We start from the raw sequence: 21,467 nt of genomic DNA, 5'->3' as shown, positions 1-21,467 counted from the left end.
TTTATTTTCAATAACTGTAAAGTAGGGAAGATATGTTGACTTTTGGAGTGAGTTACAGTAACGAAAAATGTTCCTTTAATAGAAAGCCAGATACAGAACAATAAGAATCCAATATATTCTGTTTTGTTGAAAATTAATGATCATAAAGAAATTCATAGCACAGCATTACTAAAAGGTATTTCGCGGCTCTTTTCATATATGCGTTGTTACGCAAATAACAATAATAATAGTAAAACAAAACAAAGCAAATAATAGAAAAGAGCATACGAATACGAAACTGTCGCCCAAAAACGCGGGGCACGAATTTGCAGTGGCCACGAAAATAATTGTTTTATGTATTTTCTTTTCAGTGTCTATTGTTATATATATGTATGTATTTAGTGATAAATGTATGCATGTGTATCATGATTAATGCCATGTATTAATGAATGTACAAACATTCTTTCATGAAAAAACGCACTACTGCAAGCGAGTCAGAGGAAACGATCCTGATAGTACTGAGAAACTGTAACGACTACATAATCCGGGGGCAGCCGAACCCCGAAATCAGATAAAATAAGGGTAAGACTACAGTGTAGTTGTCCTGTTTGTAGAAGCACTCCAGTGAAGTGATCTCATATCGCTAGTGGTGTGCGTAGTTTGACGTTAGTATTTATGACAGGGCAAAGTTGATTGTAGATAGTAATTTTTAGTGTGCGGTGTATTGTAGATAAATTAACATATTTTGTGTGCAAGTGGAAAAACTGTCAGATCTTGTGTTCGAGTAGGCAATTTATGAATATGGTTAAATTGCGTAGTCAACGTCCGAGCAATATGGATACTGAGGAACAGCCATTAGTTAGTGCAGGAAATGTAGAAACGGGTGCATTAAGCAGTACAAGTACTCTTGTTGAGGATATACCATGCAAAAATGTGGGGGCAGGAGCACAGGAAGTGATGCCACCTCCCCCCAGTGCTCAAGGAGAGGTAGACAAAGAAAGTGTAACAACCCCAGAAAAGCAGGAACCAGAGAGTGGTAATCTGCCTGGTGGGTATTCACTTCAGGCGATATTAGAGCGCGTGCTGGATTACCAGGCAATATTTGCGCAACAGCAAGCCGAGCGAGATCGCCAGCAAGCTGAGCGAGATCGCCAGTTAGCGGAAAATTTACTTGCCCAGCAAGCTGAGCGAGATCGCCAGTTAACAGAAAATTTCCTTGCCCAGAAAGCTGAGCGCGATCGCCAGCAAGCTGAGCGGGACCAGCAACTTATGCAATCGTTAGAAAATATGAAAAAAAGAGATAGCCGGTATGAAACAGAATTGTGAGTCGATACCTAAGGCCGTGCAGGAGTTGACTGTACAGGTCAACAACCTGCAAGTAGCAAACACTAACAGGGTAGACGAGATAGGTGTCTTAGCCAACCGAGTAGAAAAGCTAGAAATAGATTCCACACAGCTTGTAGAGCAGAAGTGGAACGAACAAGCGACTAAAATTGAAACCGAAGTCAACTCATGGCTAGAAGCGAAGGGGAGTGAGATCGACAAAAATATTAATTCTAAGATACAAGCAGCCATGGCCGATAGAGATTCCGAATCATTCAGTACCGCAGTAAATAGTCAGGTACAGAACGACGTGCAAACCATCAAACAAATACTCAGTGAGGATATTCCACAGTGGCAAGAGAATATTAACAAACGGATATCCGACTTGGAAAAGGGGTTAGCACAATGCAGCAAACATCTTGAACATGAAATTATGTCGCCAACAGCCAACGTTTTTGGCAACGCACAAACTTATACGCGACGCAACAATGGTGAATCCTTAGGCGATAATGCGAAGAGCTATAGCTACGGTTCGGAGCACACAGCCTATGTCCCAGGAGCAAACCCACATAGTCCAAAAATATTAGTTGAAGAAAGTTTTATCAAATGTAGGCAGTTTCAAACGTTTACTACTGAACGGAAGTCAGTACACCCCGTAGTATTCATAAAAAGCTTTAAAAATATCTTGCCTAGTGTGTGGAATGAAGCACAGAAAACTCAATACGTAATGTCATACATTCAGGGTGATGCAGCGTTGTGGGCTACGGAAGTAGCAGACAGCTGCATGACGTATGAACAGTTCGAAAGGGCGTTTTTGTCGAAATACTGGTCGCCTTGTATACAAGAGCGGCTAAGAAAAGAAGTATACAATCCCGAACCGTACTCACCCCGTCTTGGGAATTTGAGACGGTATTTTGAAAAGTATATAAACAAAACGCGCTACTGGGACGAGCCTATCTCACCAAGAGACATAATAAGACTCCTAAAATCACATTTACCCATTCATATCAAAGAGAAATTAATACACGTACCAGAAAGCGACATGGAACATTTCCTGTCTGTTCTAGATTCAATAGACTTAATCCAGGAAGACGCAAAAGCAGCGTGTGATCACTCGCGGAATAAAGGATCAGGGTGTAAACATGACAGAAATAATAGGGCACAAAACCACAACCATGGAAATGGTGGGGGGTGGTAACAAGCGGCAAGAGCATTCGCAAAATGGTAATAATGGTAGAAGTCAGAACGGGTATGGGCAACCGTCCCATAGTAAAAAGCGTCGATTTGACGACCGGTACGATTCCGGACTGCCAGGGACCAACCGCTGGAAAAATGCGAGAGGTCAGTGGCATAGCAATTACAGTGACAGTAATCGCAATTGGAATCAGAATCAGCGACCAAGCCCAAAGCGACAGGGTAATGACCGGTACGACAACAACAGACCACCACTGCAAAACGCGCCTATTGCGCAGTCGTGGCGGCCTACAAATCAAAATGTACACATAGTAGAGGTAGCGGACAATAGCCGTCAAAGTACCTCACAAGCAAGCAATCCAACAAACTAGAATCGGCCTCGATATGCTCTCCATCGCTGGCCGAGGGGTGGAGTGAGAGCAACACGAATGACAATAATATCCCTGGAATACGTATGCTGCGATACAACGACGGTATCAGTATGGATAAAGATCTACTGACCGAACCGCACGAATGTAAGAAAGATAGCAACGAGAATGTGCAAGCCATAATAGAAGCGAAAATCAATGATGTTGCAGTGAATATAATCATCGACACAGGTGCCTCAGTGAGTGTAATGAGTATAGAGTTGTTAAAAGCGCTGGGGAAAGGACGTAGCATACCGACTTTCCCGGTTAATAATTGCAAGGTGTCTGGAGCCATAAGTGCATAGAGCCAGTTAGTTAAGTACCAGGTGCAGGTGGAGATTTGTAAGGAGGGCGAAGCCATAGTGAGCTCGTTCCTCATTGTTAAAGGGTTAAAGGTGGGCTGCATTCTGGGAGTAGATTTTCTCCGTGAGAGGGACGCAGTGATCGACCTCTCCTCGGGAAAACTAAGCATAGTTAATAAAGGTAGGAGGATTGAGTTGCCTATGATGAAATCGAAAGAGGTACTTGTGCCATGTTGCAACCGAATTAATATCAAAGGTAGGAACCCCTGGGTACTACACCTCGATGATTTTTCACATGTAGCAGACCTCTATTACCCGAATTTAGAGGATCGAAATTTTGAAACAAATGTTGAGGCATTTCAAACCAAAGCACAGGAATCTGAAAGTTTAAGCAACATACAAAAGCAACAGTTGACGTACTGTTATCGGAATATACCATGGTATTTACCGACCGACCAGGAATAGTCAAAGGGTACCACTATCACATAGAGGTGATGCCCCACAAAACATACTGTCGCGCAACTTACTCCATCCCTTGGTCGAGGAGGGAAAGTAGTGGCTAAAGAGATTCGGAAGATGTTAGAGTGGGATATCATTGAGCCCTCTTTCTCCCCATACAGTAGTCCTCTTGTAGCAGTGGCGAAAGCCAACGGAAAAATCCGGCTGGTGTTAGATGCGCGGGACATCAATGAAATTATTATACCTGTCAGGATTCGTCCAGAAAATTTAGAAGAGCAGATACAAAAATTTCACGGAGTGCAGTACTTGACCTCGGTCGTTCTTAAAAGTTCGTACTGGCAAATCCCACTTACACCAGAATCAAGGAAGTACACAGCCTTCATATTCGGAGAGCGAAGTTACCAATTCAAGGTACTTCTCTTCGGATTGAATGTGAGTGCTGGAGTATTTATTACTGCTCTAGACACGGTACTGGGTCCAGACTTGTTAGAAAAAATCACAGTATATGATGATGACCTGGTAATCGCTACTGCTACTTGGGACGCACATATGGAATTGCTGCATAGAGTATTAGAGAGATTTAAGCAAGCAGGTGTGACAGCAAATTTAGAAAAGTCAAAATTCGGACGAAATAAAATTAAATTTCTAGGCCACCTTATCACGCCGCTTGGTATCAGCCCAGACAACAAAAAACTAGAGGCGATCCGAGAATTTCCGACCCCCGAACTAAGCGGCAATTGAAAGCATTCATTGGACTTACGTCTTTTTTCAGAAGGTTCGTACCTAATCAGTTGTTAAATGGCGCGTCATTGTTAAATCTACTGCGAAAAAATGTGCAGTGGGTTTACACTGACAAATGCCAGCAAGCTTTCGAAGCAATTAAAACTGCCCTGCTGAATGCAAATATTTTGCAGCACCCGGACCTATCAAAAAATTTTTGTCCTGCGACAGACTCGTGTTCCTATGGCTTGGGAGCGTGCCTGTTCCAGTGGGAGGAAGGCAACGACCCGGCAACAATAAAGATTATCGGCTTTGCCAGTAGGACTTTAACTAGCTGCGAGAGAGCCTACTTGGCAACCGAACTGGAAGCGCTCGCCTTAGTCTGGGCTGTAAAAAAGTATAATTACTATCTATATGGTAAGGAGATTAAAGTGTATAGTGACCACCAGGCGTTAAGTTTTTTGATGTCATGCAAGCTATTCCATACCCGACTGCGGAGATGGATGCTTACCTTACAAGAATACTGAATAAAGATTATGTACATAAAGGGCCAAGATAACATAGTAGCGGATGCTTTGTCGCGACTGCCGGTAGTATTACCGGAGTTAGCAGAAATGCTAGAACAATCCGCCGAGTATAAAGTGCTTTTAGTACGTGACAATACTTACAGGAAGGATTTTTTTATATATATGTAAAAATATGTTTGAACTAAGAGATCAGATCCGATGTGGGCAAAAATCATTAATAATATTGAAAAGGGTGCTAACAATAGAGATGAGCAAGGTTTTAAAATTGTGGACAATATTTTGTATCATAAAGTTAGCACGAAAGAAGACTGCTGGGCAGTATGCATACCTAACCAGTCCGTAAAAGTTATAGAATGGCACACGCACTGGGCATGGGGCCATGCAGGGATCAGGAAGTGTGCAGAAATCATGGCGAGATACTGCTACTTTCCCCGAATGAAACACCAAATTCAGGCAATAGTTAGGACTTGCGCTATATGCCAGAAAGCAAAACACTATAATAGGTCCACCAAATTTGAACTTCATCCCATAGTTCCACTCCGGCCGCTTCAATTAGTATCTTTGGATGTAGCAGGTCCCTATCCCATGGCCAGAGGAGGTATGATATATATACTGGCCATGTACGATATTTTTTCCAAATACTTGGCAATTTATTGTATAAAATCAGCTACTACCAAAACCATAGTCAGACGGATCAATCAAGAATACTTGCCTCAAGTGGGGAAACCCGAAGCCATAACGACTGACAATGCCACTTATTTCACAGGTCGCACCTGGAAAAATTACCTACGGGAACAAGGTATACAGCATATTCTGGTATCTCGGTTCCATTAAAAAAGATATGGAACAAACTAACCAGCTGTGCTGCAAAGAGAAAAAAGAAGTACGACCAAGGTGTAACTAACAAACAGAAATACAATATAGGGGAGATGGTGCTTATTCGTAACCACCCCAAATCCTCAGCCACCTTAAAGCAAAATAGTAAGTGGCAATTGCTATATTCAGGGCCCTTTGAAGTAATAAAGGTGCCACACGAATGTAGATATTTGTTAGTACATCCCCAAACGGGGAAGATAAAAGGATTGTATCCACGTAAAGATGTAAAATTATTTATTCAGTGACATGTCACATGTAAATAGTAGTAGTTATAAGAAGATTTCAATTGTGTTTTAGAGTATAGGTATGTTAGTTTTAAGAAAGAATTTGTGTGTAATTAAACTTTGAGGAAGTAGAATCAGTAAACTGAGCAATAGCATGCAAAGGGAAGACCTTGTTTACAGACGATTAGTGTCATTAAAATACTATATGCTCATCAAGCAACAAAGAATCTTTTTGTTGATGAAATAAGGATTAATTTTTTGAATCATTTTCCATTTGTAGTAAGTAAGTACAATTAATGATGCAATCTCACATAGTAAAGTAACAGATGTAATTGTGTTAGAATTAAGAACCCTGAGAGAGAGTCTCTACTAGCCAAAAATTGACTTTGTAGTACGAAACAATTATGTGATGTAACGTTTACTGCCAGTAGTGATCTGAGAACGACACTGGAGCAGAATCCAATCAAAAACAAACCCGTTACGTGTGAACTCCGCTTTGTATGTATCGATGCTTCAATTGAAGCCTGTGTACTTGGTACACGCTCTTGAATATTAATTACGCGATACGCGAATCAAGTCAATCAACGCGAAAACTACACTGTAGTCCTGTAGGACAGATCATTAAAAATAATACCAGTACTAAATGATGTATTTATTGAGCAATATGCCCAAGTCAAGCTGTCATGCACATGGTAAAATCTGTTTGCTAGATGGGTGATAACCTGGCAAGCTACACTGAAAAAGGAAAAGAAAGCTATGTACCAAAAATCACACACCTTTAAATAATTACAAAAAGGCCATATACGCCTAGTAATAGCATTAAAAGTGTGTAGTGACAAGGTAAACACAATGGACTCAATGTAGATGAGAGTGATTATGCTAAGAACAGTTGAGATGCATTAAAAATAAACTATGTGCATAAACAATCAGGAAAGGACGGAATATGGTGACATTTAGTGTGTGTGAACCGAAACATTTTCTCGTGTTGAGAGACGCTCTGGCAGCGTATCGACCGTGAGAACAAGTGAAAGTGTGTAGTACAATGTGCATGTTACGAACCCTGAATACCAGTGTCACAATGCCACAAGAAAACTGTTATCACGCCAAAACATCCTGTGCATACCAGCGAAGCGACGGCTTACGGAACAATAAATGCTTTTAACGAAGTTGCATTTTCTTCCACAGCTATAGTTCAATTCTTTTATCTTGGCGGCTCGCGCATGCCCGCCCAGACGCGGGAGATTGCTGCGTTGCCAGTTGCACACGACGCACGCGCCAATAGAAGCAGCGCCATAGTATAGCATAGTTCGCAAGCTTACGTTTAGGGGGGAGCGCGCAGTTCATGAAGTAAAGCCACCACGGCCGCATTAACCCTTTCGCTGCTACAAAGACGTGCTCCCTGCATTCCGTGCTGTGCGCGATTTTATCACTGAACTGCTCGCCTGTGCAGACACGTCGTGTTCCGACTGCTTTGACACTCTTATCAATCGATTCCACAAAAACTATTCGGCCCAAAAATTAGATTTTTACACATCTTCTTGACTGATACCTTCCCCCCATAAATGACTTAATTTTGTTTCGATGTTCAACGCAGTTATTATGCAGCATTAAATATAGTAAACCATTGCACGAAATTTGGAAGAGTTTGCAGAGGTAAAAGTCCATAGAGTATACTTTTCGTATGGTCGATTTTAGTTGCCACAATGTTGAGAATGAAATGTGGACAAGATACCTAAATTTCATATAAAATTTACTGTATGACGATAGCTCGTTTAAGTACCACATAGGTGTCGTATGTAATATTGAGAAATATTCCATCTTTCGCGACTGTAACAAAAGTTTTATTTACACTGAGCACGTTTGGCTTTATTTTAAAGCACTTCAATCAATCAAAAGGAAGTAGACAAAATACATTAAACAAAACTGTGGACTTACAAAAACATTAGGACTTGAATATACCGTCAATCAGTGAAGTGCTCTGAGCTATGTCAAATATAATTTTTGTGTGTGGCACACACAAACATCATTTATTTACTAAAACACTGATCTGCCAACACAAACGTTGAATATTGTGTTACCGCAGCACAAAACTACAAAAGGTGACTTGGCAATGGAGGAGACAAAATACTGTCCACTGAAGATGCTTCAAAAGAGAGAAACGCATCTGGTCTAAATAAGCCCCTTATTACAGTTGCAGAAGAGGAATATATTTCAGTACCATTGGTAAAACTGCGCCTGTGGAACAAAAACAAGAAAGAGAACATGAGTACCATTGTGTATGTGCCATACCTTTACTTGATTGAAGTGCTTTAAAATAAAGTCAAACACGTCCAGTGTAAATAATACTTTTATTACAGTCGCGAAAGACGGAATATTTCTCAATATTACATACGACACCTCCTATCTGGTACTTAAATTAAATGAGATTTGATATACAGTAAATTTTTTATGAAATTTAGGTATCTTGTCCACATTTCATTCTCAACATTGTGGAAACTAAAATCGACCATACAGAAAGTATACGCTATGGACTTCTACCTCTCCAAACTGTATTTCGTGCAATGGTTTACTACATTTAATGCTGCATAATAACTGCGTTGAACATCGAAACAAAATTAAGTGATTTATGGGGGGAAGGTATCAGTGAAGAAGAGGTGTAAAAATCAAATTTTTTGGCCAAATAGTTTTTGTGAAATCGAATGATAAGTGTGTCAAAGCAGTGGGAACACCATGTGTCTGCACAGGCGAGCAGTGCAGTGATGACAAAATCGCGCACAACGCGGAATGCGGCGAGCACGTGTCTGCAGCAGCGAAAGGGTTAATGAAGAGACAAAGCACTAGAAATTTCAAAAAATTGCATTCAAATGAATATAATTCGTGAGGTAAGACACGTCGATATTGTTTTTAAATAATGAAAATATTAAGCACCACACAAGGTTTGAACTCACAACCTTTCGCGTATCAGCCCGTCACCTTAACTGTTGCGCAAACACACCTTGTCTGTTTGCATGATGCCATGAGGTCTATAACACGTGACGCAAAATACTGACAAACACTGTTGGTATGACTATGAATTACTCACGCTTCGTCGAAGTACAATAGGAAATAAACAATTACCGCTGTTCTTTATTGCGGAAAAGCGGTTCGTGAGAGTGATACAAACACCTTTCCTTGCTTTCGCTAGAATTAGGAGGCTTATTGCTTGTTTGGTTCAATTAATTAATAGAATATGAAGCAACTGGTATAAAGAATGCTTTTTCCAAACTTTCTATAAAAGAATGTCTGCTATCGAGACATTGCCTTCGTTCAGTTACTTTATTTATGACTGAACGTTTCTAAAACTGAAGACACTCGTCCATGCTCTGCACTGCAGTCGAGATGTGGCAACGTCGTTCTCTGTTCATTGGCTGACTGTGTTTTGTGACGTCAGATGCACAGAACGAACTGTAACGTCCCTTAGTAAAAGACATATTTTGCAGTAAAGAGAAAATATTGTGCATTGTATTCAGTTATTGTATGGAATTATGTATTTTTTATTATTATTATTTATTTTAGATAATATCTGTGTCGGCGAGTACTGAAACCGCACAGACGATAAATATCATACAGAGATGAAAAATATCCCTAGTATAAATAATACAGAACGAACAGTAATTCCTTTGTCTTCTTCTTGGAGTTACGTGAGAAGGATAGCCTGTGACGTGATATTGTATGCTAGCGTAGCATTCTTTTGTCAAGTTTGTAAGAGGGACGCCATTAGACAAGATTGTTAAAAAGGTGTGTACTACTCAAATTGTTTAAATGTTTGAATAGAGTTATTTAGTGAAACCTTGCATTATGATTCATGTCAAGCTTGCCTGGTATTTTATCCCATCCCTTTAAGACATTTTCAGTTGTTTAAATATTATTCGTGGTGCAGAGCGGCGCTACGAACGAGCCAGCCACTGCCGCGGTTCATTTAAATTGCAGTACATGAAACCTATCATACCGCAAAGAAGCGGCCAGGTAACAGTGAAGTGAAAAATTATTTCTTTCAGCTTTCGAAGTTGCAGAGCAGAGCAGCAGATTTTATGATGTGTTTTACAGGCTGACGCGGGCTGCTGATAATATAGTACTAATAGTGAAAAGAGATAATTTATTTTCATCACATGAAAGAAATCTTGCTGTGCGTAGTTCTGGTCTGGCAACCTTATAGTAAAAACATCATTTTTCTCCGATAATAGTCTCATGTTCTCGGGTTAGCCGTGATACTTATTGTTGTCTTACTATTAACAAAAATCCACTGCAAAATTATGATGTTGAACAATCATTGCGTACTATAACTGCTTTAATAGAAAGCCAGATACAGAACAATAAGAGCCCAATATATTCTGTTTTGTTGAAAATTAATGATTGTAAAGAAGTTCTTGGCACAGCATTGCTAAAAGGTATTTCGCGGCTCTTTTCGTATATGCGTTGTTACGCGAATAATAATAATCACAATAATAATAAAACAAAAAGAAAATAAATATATACGTATAATTTACGAGATACGCGAAATTGGCGCCCAAAAACGCGGGGCCCGAATTTGCAGTGGCCACGAAAATAAAAATATTTTATGTACTTTCTTTCAGTTTTTATTGTTATATATATATGTATGTATTTAGTGATAAATGTATGTATGTGTATCATGATTAATGCTATGTGTTAATGAATGTACAAAAATTTTTCATGAAAAACCGCACCACTGCAAGCAAGTTAGAGGAAACGATCCTGATAGTACTGAGAAACTGTAACGACTACATAATCCGGAGGCAGCCGATCCCCGAGATCAGATAAATTAAAGGTAAGACTACAGTGTAGTTGTCCTGTTTGTAGAAGCTTAACTCCAGTGAAGTGATCTCATATCGCTAGTGGTGTGTAGTTTGATGTTAGTGTTTATGACAGGACAAAGTTGATTGTAGATAGTAATTTTTAGTGTGCAGTGTATTGTAGATAAACTAACATATTTTGTGTGCAAGTGAAAAAACTGTCAGATCTTGTGTTCGAGTAGGTAATTTATGAATATGGTTAAATTGCGTAGTCAACGTCCGAGCAATATGGATACTGAGGAACAGCCATTAGTGAGTGCAGGAAATGTAGAAACGGGTGCATTAAGCAGTACAAGTACTCTCTTTGAGGATATACCATGCGAAAATGTGGGGGCAGGGGCACAGGAAGTGATGCCACCGCCCACCAGTGCTCAAGGAGAGGTACATAAAGAAATTGCACCACCTCCACAAGAGCAAGAACCAGAGAGTGGTAATCTGCCTGGTGGATATTCACTTCAGGCGATATTAGAGCGCGTGCTGGATTACCAGACAAAATTTGCACAACAGCAAGCTGAGCGAGATCGCCAGCAAGCTGAGCGAGATCGCCAGTTAGAAAAAAATTTACTTGCCCAGCAAGCTGAGCGAGATCGCCGGCTAGAGGAAAAGTTTCTCGCACAGCAAGCTGAGCGAGATCGCCAGTTAGCAGAAAATTTACTTGCCCAGCAAGCTGAGAGGGACCAGCAACTTGTGCAATCGTTAGAAAATATGAAAAAAGAGATTGCCTGTATGAAACAGAATTATGAGTCGATACCTAAGGTTGTGCAGGAGTTGACGGTACAGGTCAACAACCTGCAAGTCGCAAACACTAACAGGGTAGACGAAATAGGTGTCTTAGCAAACCGAGTAGAAAAGCTAGAAATGATTCCACACAGCTTGTAGAGCAGAAGTGGTACGAACAAGCGACTAAGATTGAAACCGAATTCAACTCATGGCTAGAAGCGAAGGAGAGTGAGATTGACAAAAATATTAATTCTAAGGTACAAGCAGCCATAGCAGATAGAGATTCCGAATCGTCCAGTACCGCAGTAAATAGTCAGGTACAGAACGACGTGCAAACCATCAAACAAATACTAAGTGAGGATATTCCACAGTGGCAAGTGAATATTAACAAACGGATATCCGACTTGGAAAAGGGTTTAGCACAAAGTAGCAAACATCTTGAACATGAAACTATGTCGCCAACAGCCAATGTGTTTGGCAACGCACAAACTTATATGCGACGCAACAATGGTGAATCTTTAGGCGATAATGCGAAGAGCTGTAGCTTCGGTTCGGAGCACACAGCCTATGTCCCAGGAGCGAACCAGTATAGTCCAAAAATATTAGTTGAAGAAAGTTTGATAAAAAATAGGCAACTTCAAACGTTTACTACTGAACGGAAGTCAGTACACCCAGTAGTATTCATAAAAAGCTTTAAAAATATCTTGCCTAGTGTGTGGAATGAAGCACAGAAAATTCAATACGTAATGTCATACATTCAGGGTGATGCAGCGTTGTGGGCTACGGAAGTAGCAGACAGCTGCATGACATATGAACAATTCGAGAGGGCATTTTTGTCGAAATACTGGTCGCCTTGTGTACAAGAGCGGCTAAGAAAAGAAGTATGCAATCCCGAACCGTACTCACCCCGTCTTGGGAATCTGAGACGGTATTTCGAGAAGTACATAAACAAAACGCGCTACTGGGACGAGCCGATCTCACCAAGAGACATAATAAGACTTCTAAAATCACATTTACCCATTCATATCAAAGAGAAATTAATACACGTACCAGAAAGCGACATGGAACATTTCCTGTCTGTTCTAGATTCAATAGACTTAATCCAGGAAGACGCAAAAGCAGCGTGTGATCACTCGCGGAATAATGGATCAGGGTGTAAACATGACAGAAATAATAGTGCACGAAACCACAACCATGGAAATGGTGGGGGTGGTAACAAGCGGCTAGAGCATTCGCAAAATTGTAATAATGGGAGAAGTCAGAATGGGTATGGGCAGCCGTCCCACAATAAAAAGCGTCGATTTGACGACCGGTACGATTCCGGATTGCCAGGGACCAACCACTGGAAAAATGCGCGAGGTCAGTGGCATAGCAATTTCAATGACGGTAATCGTAATTGGAATCAGAATCAGCGACCAAGCCCAGAGCGGCAGGGTAATGACCGGTACGATAACAACAGACCACCACTGCAGAACGCGCCTATTGCGCAGTCGTGGCGGCCCACAAACCAAAGCGTAAACATAGTAGAGGTCGCGGATAATAGCCGTCCAAGTACCTCGCAAGCAAGCCATCCGACAAACTAGAATCGGCCTCGATATGCTCTCCATCGCCGGCCGAGTTGTGGAGTGAGAGCAACACGAATAACAATAGTATCCCTGGAATACATATGCTGCGATACAACGACGGTATCAGTATGGATAAAGATCTACTGACCGAACCGCTTGAATGTAAGAATGATAGCAACGAAAATGTGCAAGCCATAATAGAAGCGAAAATCAATGATGTTGCAGTGAATATAATCATTGACACAAGTGCCTCAGTGAGTGTAATGAGTACAGAGTTGTTTAAAGCGCTAGGGAAAGGACGTAGTATACCGACTTTCCCGGTTAATAATTGCAAGGTGTCTGGAGCTATAAGTGCACAGAGCCAGTTAGTTAAGTACCAGGTGCAGGTAGAGATTTGTAAGGAGGGCGAAGCCATAGTGAGCTCGTTCCTCATTGTTAAAGGGTTAAAGGTGGCCTGCATTCTGGGAGTAGATTTTCTCCGTGAGAGGGACGCAGTGATCGACCTCGCCTCGGGAAAACTAAGCGTAGTTAATAAAGGTAGGAGGATTGAGTTGTCTATGATGAAATCGAAAGAGGTACTTGTGCCATGTTGTAATCGAATTAATATCAAAGGTAGGAACCCCTGGGTACTACACTTTAATGATTATTCACCTGTGACGGATCTCTATTATCCGAATATAGGAGATAGAAATTTTGAACCACATGTTGATGAATTTCGAACTAAAGTACAGGAATCTGAAAGTTTAAGCAACATACAAAAGCAACAGTTGATGCAGCTGTTATCGGAATATACCATGGTATTTACCGACCGACCAGGAATAGTCAAAGGGTACCACTATCACGTAGAGGTGATGCCTCACAAAACATACTGTCGCGCATCTTACTCCATCCCTTGGTCGAGGAGGGAAGTAGTGGCTAAGGAGATTAGGAAGATGTTAGAATGGGATATCATTGAGCCCTCTCTCTCTCCATATAGTAGTCCTCTTGTAGCAGTGGTGAAAGCCAACGGAAAAATCCGGCTAGTGTTAGATGCACGGGATATCAATAAAATCATTATACCCGTCAGAACTCGCCCAGAAAATTTAGATGAGCAGATACAAAAATTCCACGGAGTGCAGTACTTGACCTCGGTTGATCTTAGAAGTTCGTACTGGCAAATCCCACTTACACCAGAATCAAGGAAGTACACAGCCTTTATATTCGGAGGGCGAAGTTACCAATTCAAGGTACTTCCCTTCGGATTGAATGTAAGTGCTGGAGTATTTATTACTGCTCTAGACATGGTACTGGGTCCAGACTTGTTAGAAAAAATCACAGTATATGTTGATGACCTGGTAATCGCTACTGCTACTTGGGACGATTATATGGAATTGCTGCATAGAGTATTAGAGAAATTTAAGCAAGCAGATGTGACAGCAAATTTAGAAAAGTGAAAATTCGGACGTAAGAAAATTAAATTCCTAGGACACCTTATCACGCCGCTTGGTATCAGCCCAGACAACAAAAAACTAGAGGCGATCCGAGAATTTCCGAGCCCCCGAACTAAGCGGCAATTGAAAGCATTCATTGGACTTACGTCTTATTTCAGAAGGTTCGTACCTAATCAGTTGTTAAATGATGCGTCATTGTTAAATCTACTGCGAAAAAATGTGCAGTGGGTTTGGACTGACAAATGTCAGCAAGCTTTCGAAGCAATTAAAACCGCCCTGCTGAATGCAAATATTTTGCAGCACCCGGACCTATCAAAAAATTTTTGTCTTGCGACAGACTCATGTTCCTATGGCTTGGGAGCGTGCCTGTTCCAGTGGGAGGAAGGCAACGACCTGGCAACAATAAAGATTATCGGCTTTGCCAGTAGGACTTTAACTAGCTGCGAGAGAGCCTACTCGGCAACGGAACTGGAAGCGCTCGCCGTAGTCTGGGCTGTAAAAAAGTTTAATTACTACCTATATGGGAAGGAGATTAAAGTGTATAGTGACCACCAGGCGTTAAGTTTTTTGATGTCATGCAAGCTATTCCATACCCGACTGAGGAGATGGATGCTTACATTACAAGAATACCGAATAAAGATTATGTATATAAAAGGACAAGACAACATAGTAGCGGATGCTTTGTCGCGACTGCCGGCAGGATTACTGGAGTTAGCCGAGATGCTGGAACAATCCGCCGAATATAAAGTGCTTTTAGTACGAGACAATGCTTACAGGAAGGATTTTATATATATATGTCAAAATATGTCTGAACTACAGAGGTCAGATCCGATGTGGGCAAAAATCATTAACAATATTGAAAATGGTGTCAACAATAGAGACGAGCATGGTTTTAAAATTGTGGACAATATTTTGTATTATAAACTTAGCATGAAAGAAGACGGCTGGGCAGTATGCATACCTAACCAGTCTGTCAATGTCATAATATGGTACACGCACTTGGCATGGGGCCATGCAGGAATCGGGAAGTGTGCAGAAATCATGGCGAGATACTGCCACTTTCCCCGAATGAAACACCAAATTCAGGTAACAGTTAGGACTTGCACTATATGCCAGAAAGCAAAACACTATAATAGGTCTACCAAATTTGAACCTCATCCCATACTTCCACTCCGGCCGCTTCAATTAGTATCTGTGAATGTAGCAGGTCCCTACCCCACGGCTAGAGGAGGTATGAAATATATACTGGCCATGTATGATGTTTTTTCCAAATACTTGGCAATTTATTGTATAAAATCAGCTACTGCCAAAACCATAGTCAGACGGATCAATCAAGAATACTTGCCTCAAGTGGGGAAACCTGAAGCCATAACAACTGACAATGCCACTTATTTCACGGGTCACACTAGGAAAAATTACCTAATGGAACAAGGTATACAGCATATTCAAGTATCCCGGTTCCATCCGGAAGCAAGTTTAGTCGAAAGAACGTTCAGAGAATTGAATAAGTTCCTTAGAATTTACATAGGGAACCGACACACAAGATGGCCTGAGTTGTTACCTAAATTTGTAGAAATCCACAATTTAACACCCCACTCAAGTACAGGATACCCACCAGTAGAGATATTGAAAGGGGTTAATGAGACACAGAATGAATGGCTGACGCCTTTACCGAGACTACCAGCCAGGGTAGAAACAAGAGAGGAAAAGAGAAAAAAGATATGGGACAACCTAACCAGCTGTGCTGCAAAGAGAAAAAAGAAGTACGACCGAGGTGTAACTAACAATCAGAAATACAATATAGGGGACATGGTGCTTATTCGTAACCACCCCAAATCCTCAGCCACCCTAAAGCGAAATAGTAAGTGGCAAATGATATATTCAGGGCCCTTTGAAGTAATAAAGGTGCCACACGAATGTAGCTATTTGTTAGCACATCCACAGACGGGGAAAATAAAAGGACTGTATCCACGTAAAGATGTAAAGTTATTTATTCAGTGACATGTCTGATGTAAATAGTAGTGGTAAGGAGATTTCAACTGTGTTTTAGAGTATAAGTATGTTAGTTTTAAGAAAGAATTTATGTATAGTTACAATTTTGAGGAAGTAGAATCAGTAAACTGAGCAATAATATGCAAATGGAAGACTTTGTTTACAGACAGTTAGTGTCATTAAAATACTACATGCTCTTCAAGCAATGAATAATCTTTTGTTGATAAAATAATGATTAATTTCTTGAATCATTTTGTAGTAAGTAAGTACAATTAATGATGAAATCTCATATAAATATGTAGCAGATGTAATTGTGTTAGAATTAAGGAACCCTGAGAGAGAGTCTATACTAGCCAAAAATTGAGTTTGTAGTACGAAATAATTATGTGATGTAATGTTTAATGCCAATAGTGATCTGAGAACGACACTGGAGCAGAATCCAATAAAAAATAAAACCGTTCCTTGTAACCTATGCTTTGTATGTATTAATGCTTCAATTGAAGCCTGTGTACTTGGTACACGTTCTTGAATATTAATTACGCGGTACGCGAATCAAGTTACGCGGAAACTACACTGCAGTCCTGTAGGACGGACCGTTAGAAATAATACTAGTACTAAATGAAGTATTTATTGAACAATATGCCCAAGTCAAGCTGTCATGCACATGGTAAAATCTGTTTGCTAGATGGGTGATAACCTGGCAAGCTATACTAAAAGAGGAAAAGAAAGCTATGTAAAAAAAAAGTCACACACCTTTAAATAATTACAAAAAAGCAATATATGCCTAGTAATAGTATTAAAAGTGTGTAATGAGAAGGTAACACAATGGACTCAATGTAGATGAGAGTGATTATGCTAAGAACAGTTGTCATGCATTAAAAATAAACTGTGTGCATAAACAATCTAGGAAAGGACGGAATATTGTGTGTAGTAGAGACAGAAAATGACTGTTGTATCTGCACCAATATATACGTCGGTATAAGTTAAGTGTTGAGTGACTAACTGTCATAGCGCAGTGCTCAACGAACAGTACACTGTGAGTAAAAACGGTAGTTAGTGATCCGTTCGGAGTCGATTCAAACAAACATCGCTCGACGGAGACATTTAGTATGTGTGTACCGAAATATTTTCGCGTGTTGAAAGACGCTCTGGCAGTGTATCAACCGTGAGAACAAGTGAAAGTGTGTAGTACAATGTGCGTGTGACGAACCCTGAATACCAGTGTCACAATGCCACAAGAAACCTGTTATCACGCCAAAACGTCCTGTGCATACCAGCGAAGCGACGGCGTAATGAACAATAAACGCTTTTAACCAAAGTGCATTTTCTTCCACAGCTAATAAGTTGTATCCTTAAAGACAGTACACTGTTGTGGAATATTTGTTTCATGCGTTACGACGGGGAGCCATGCGGAGAAGCAGAGACGGGTGCCGTGCCGCCAGCCAGCCGGTCGCAGGAAACCACTGCAACACACCGACATTGGTGAATGGTTCGGCGCGGTTCGCGACTGCTCGGGCGCCACCGCAGCACGCCGTCGATGTTGCTGCTAGCAGGTCGTCGACCTCAGCGGTCGTTGGCACGCCGCGCTCCAGACGACGCTACGCAACAATTGCTTCGCGCCGCCCGCTCCGTACGACATTTTTGACGTTCAACCGAACATTACCAACTACGTTGTTCATGTACTAATATGAAAATGATTTATTGAACACGAAATTACGTGACAAACATCTTTTTTTCTGAGTATAACTCAAAACATTCACTTGTTCGAGGATATATGTCATATGTTTTCGTCATATTAGTGACACAAACTGACACGAATGCCATACAATGGTAGAACATTTGTCGTGAGTAAGTGTAGAGACAATCCATTACATTGCTATCGAACTGTTTAATGATTGACCTTAATTGTGACACAGAAAACAAATGTGAAAGAGTGTAGAAGGTACATTTTTAATAGAGAGGCTAAAAGGTTTAACATTTTGACATAAATAATCATTGTTATCTGTGAACATTGGACAAAGTCCATCCTTGTTTGATGAACAAAACCGTGCGTTAAGACAAACCTGGCGAGATGACCATGGCTCCGGCGCAGTTTTCCCAGGTTTTCTGATCGCACGTAGCCCAAATGGGGGAGCCAGAAAACTGTAATGACCCTGGGACTAGGTTTACGGTCACCTCGCAAAGTGTGAAAAAACTATAAAAGGTGTAATTAAAACTATAATGTAAAAGAGGAAAGAAGTGAACCGTGAATATTTCAAACAAGGTGATAGACAATGACAAAACGGACGTTAGTGGCAGCATATTGCCGAACATTCTTAACGTTAGTCAATTGCTGCCAGAGGGCATTGTAACGTCCCTTAGTAAAAGACATATTTTGCAGTAAAGAGAAAATATTGTGCATTGTATTCAGTTATTGTATGGAATTATGTATTTTTTATTATTATTATTTATTTTAGATAATATCTGTGTCGGCGAGTACTGAAACCGCACAGACGATAAATATCATACAGAGATGAAAAATATCCCTAGTATAAATAATACAGAACGAACAGTAATTCCTTTGTCTTCTTCTTGGAGTTACGTGAGAAGGATAGCCTGTGACGTGATATTGTATGCTAGCGTAGCATTCTTTTGTCAAGTTTGTAAGAGGGACGCCATTAGACAAGATTGTTAAAAAGGTGTGTACTACTCAAATTGTTTAAATGTTTGAATAGAGTTATTTAGTGAAACCTTGCATTATGATTCATGTCAAGCTTGCCTGGTATTTTATCCCATCCCTTTAAGACATTTTCAGTTGTTTAAATATTATTCGTGGTGCAGAGCGGCGCTACGAACGAGCCAGCCACTGCCGCGGTTCATTTAAATTGCAGTACATGAAACCTATCATACCGCAAAGAAGCGGCCAGGTAACAGTGAAGTGAAAAATTATTTCTTTCAGCTTTCGAAGTTGCAGAGCAGAGCAGCAGATTTTATGATGTGTTTTACAGGCTGACGCGGGCTGCTGATAATATAGTACTAATAGTGAAAAGAGATAATTTATTTTCATCACATGAAAGAAATCTTGCTGTGCGTAGTTCTGGTCTGGCAACCTTATAGTAAAAACATCATTTTTCTCCGATAATAGTCTCATGTTCTCGGGTTAGCCGTGATACTTATTGTTGTCTTACTATTAACAAAAATCCACTGCAAAATTATGATGTTGAACAATCATTGCGTACTATAACTGCTTTAATAGAAAGCCAGATACAGAACAATAAGAGCCCAATATATTCTGTTTTGTTGAAAATTAATGATTGTAAAGAAGTTCTTGGCACAGCATTGCTAAAAGGTATTTCGCGGCTCTTTTCGTATATGCGTTGTTACGCGAATAATAATAATCACAATAATAATAAAACAAAAACAAAATAAATATATACATATAATTTACGAGATACGCGAAAGAACCTAAACTCGGCCGCCAACATAAATGACGCGCACTTTAGTAATCTGTATCCTTAAAGACAGTACACCGTTGTGGAATATTTGTTTCATGCGTTACGATTGGGAGCCATGCGGAGAAGCAGAGACGAGTGCCGTGCCGCCCGCCAGCTGGTCGCGGTAAACCACTGCAACACGCCGACATTGGTGAATGGTTCGGCGCGGTTCGTGACTGCTCGGGCGCCACCTCAGCACAACGTCGCTGTTACTGCGAGCCGGTCGTCGACCCCAGCGGTCGTCGGCACGCCGCGTTCCAGACGACGCTACGCAACAATTGCTTCGCGCCGCCCGCTTCGTACAACATTGTTGTCATTCAACCGAACTACCAACTACGTGGTTAATGTACTAATTTGAAAATGGTTTATTGGACACGAAATTACGTGACGAACATTTTTTTTCTTTAGTTATGTGTGTAGACTCAAAATATTCATTCGTTCAGTGATATATATGATATGTTTTCATCATATTAGTGAAGTAAACTGACACGAATGCCATGCCATGGTAGAACATTTGTCGTGAGTAAGTGCAGAGACAATCCATTACACTACTGTAAAACTGTTTAATGATTGACTTTCATTGTAACACAGAACACAAATATGAAAGAGTGTAGAAGGTACATTTTTAACAAAGAGACTAAAAGTTTAACATTTTGTCATAAACAGCCTTTGTTATCTGTGAACATTGGATAAAGTCCAACCTTTTTTGATGAACAATCAAACTGTGTGTTAAGACAAACCCGGCGAGATGACCATGGCTCCGGCGCAGTTTTCCCAGGTTTTCTGACCACACGTAGCCCGAATGGGGGAGCCAGATAACTGTAAGGACCCTGGGACTAGGTTTACGGTCACCTCGCAAAGTGTGAGAAAACTATAAAGAGTGTAAGTAAAACTATAGTGCAAAAGAGCTAAGAAGTGAACAGTAAATATTCCAATTAAGGTGACAGACAATGACAAAACAGACGTTAGTGGCAGCATATTGCCGAACATTCTTAACGTTAGTCAATTGCTGCCAGGGGGCATTGTAACGTCTATTAGCAAAAGAAATATTATGTAGTAACGAGAAAACCTTGTGTATCATATTTTGTTATTGTATAAAATTATGTATTTTTTTTATTATTTATTTTAGATAATATCTGTGTCGGCGAGTACTGAAACCGCCACAGACGATAAATAGCAAACAAAGATGAGAATGTGCAACTAGTATAAATAATACAGAGCGAACATTAATTTCTCTGTCTTCTTCTTGGAGTTAAGCGAGTAGGATAGCCTGTGACGTTGTATTGTACGCTAGCGTAGCCTTCTTTTGTCAAGACTGAGAGATGTACGCCATTACGTACTCATTTTAAAGGTGTGTAATAGTTAACATATTTAAATGTTTTGGATAGTTATTTAAATGAAACCTTGCATTATTATTTGTAATAGC

Source organism: Schistocerca cancellata, chromosome 6 (assembly GCF_023864275.1).
Source record: "Schistocerca cancellata isolate TAMUIC-IGC-003103 chromosome 6, iqSchCanc2.1, whole genome shotgun sequence".
NCBI lineage: Eukaryota > Metazoa > Arthropoda > Insecta > Orthoptera > Acrididae > Schistocerca > Schistocerca cancellata.
The sequence above is the reverse complement of the archived record's forward strand: the minus strand, read 5'-3'. Positions refer to the sequence as shown.